This window comes from Penaeus monodon, chromosome 24, assembly GCF_015228065.2.
Source record: "Penaeus monodon isolate SGIC_2016 chromosome 24, NSTDA_Pmon_1, whole genome shotgun sequence".
Classification (NCBI taxonomy): Eukaryota; Metazoa; Arthropoda; class Malacostraca; order Decapoda; family Penaeidae; genus Penaeus; species Penaeus monodon.
The window spans coordinates 5,389,513-5,389,721 of NC_051409.1; the positions used below are offsets into that span (position 1 = coordinate 5,389,513).

A 209-nucleotide genomic window follows, 5' to 3' on the forward strand; every position below is an offset into this window, starting at 1 on the left:
ATATACAGATCGATTAATGACCACTTGACCACAAGCTCGAACCGCCAACACGAGCATGAAACAAAGCAAGAGCAATAAAAAAAAGACAAAAAAAGAGAGAAATTTTTCTAAATGTGCAAACGAACACTAATCCCCGGAACAAAATCCACATAATCAACAGCTTGAACACGAATGAACAGCTGTACATGATTTCAATAGAACGGGCACTT

The 209-nt window shown here is 37.8% G+C and overlaps 1 protein-coding gene across 1 annotated transcript in view; it reads right to left on the reverse strand.

Annotated features, from left to right (window-relative positions):
- Positions 1–209, reverse strand: part of LOC119588820 (basic proline-rich protein-like) — an 80,069-nt gene that overhangs the window by 4,155 nt on the left and 75,705 nt on the right. The gene's annotated exons all lie outside the window — the stretch shown is intronic.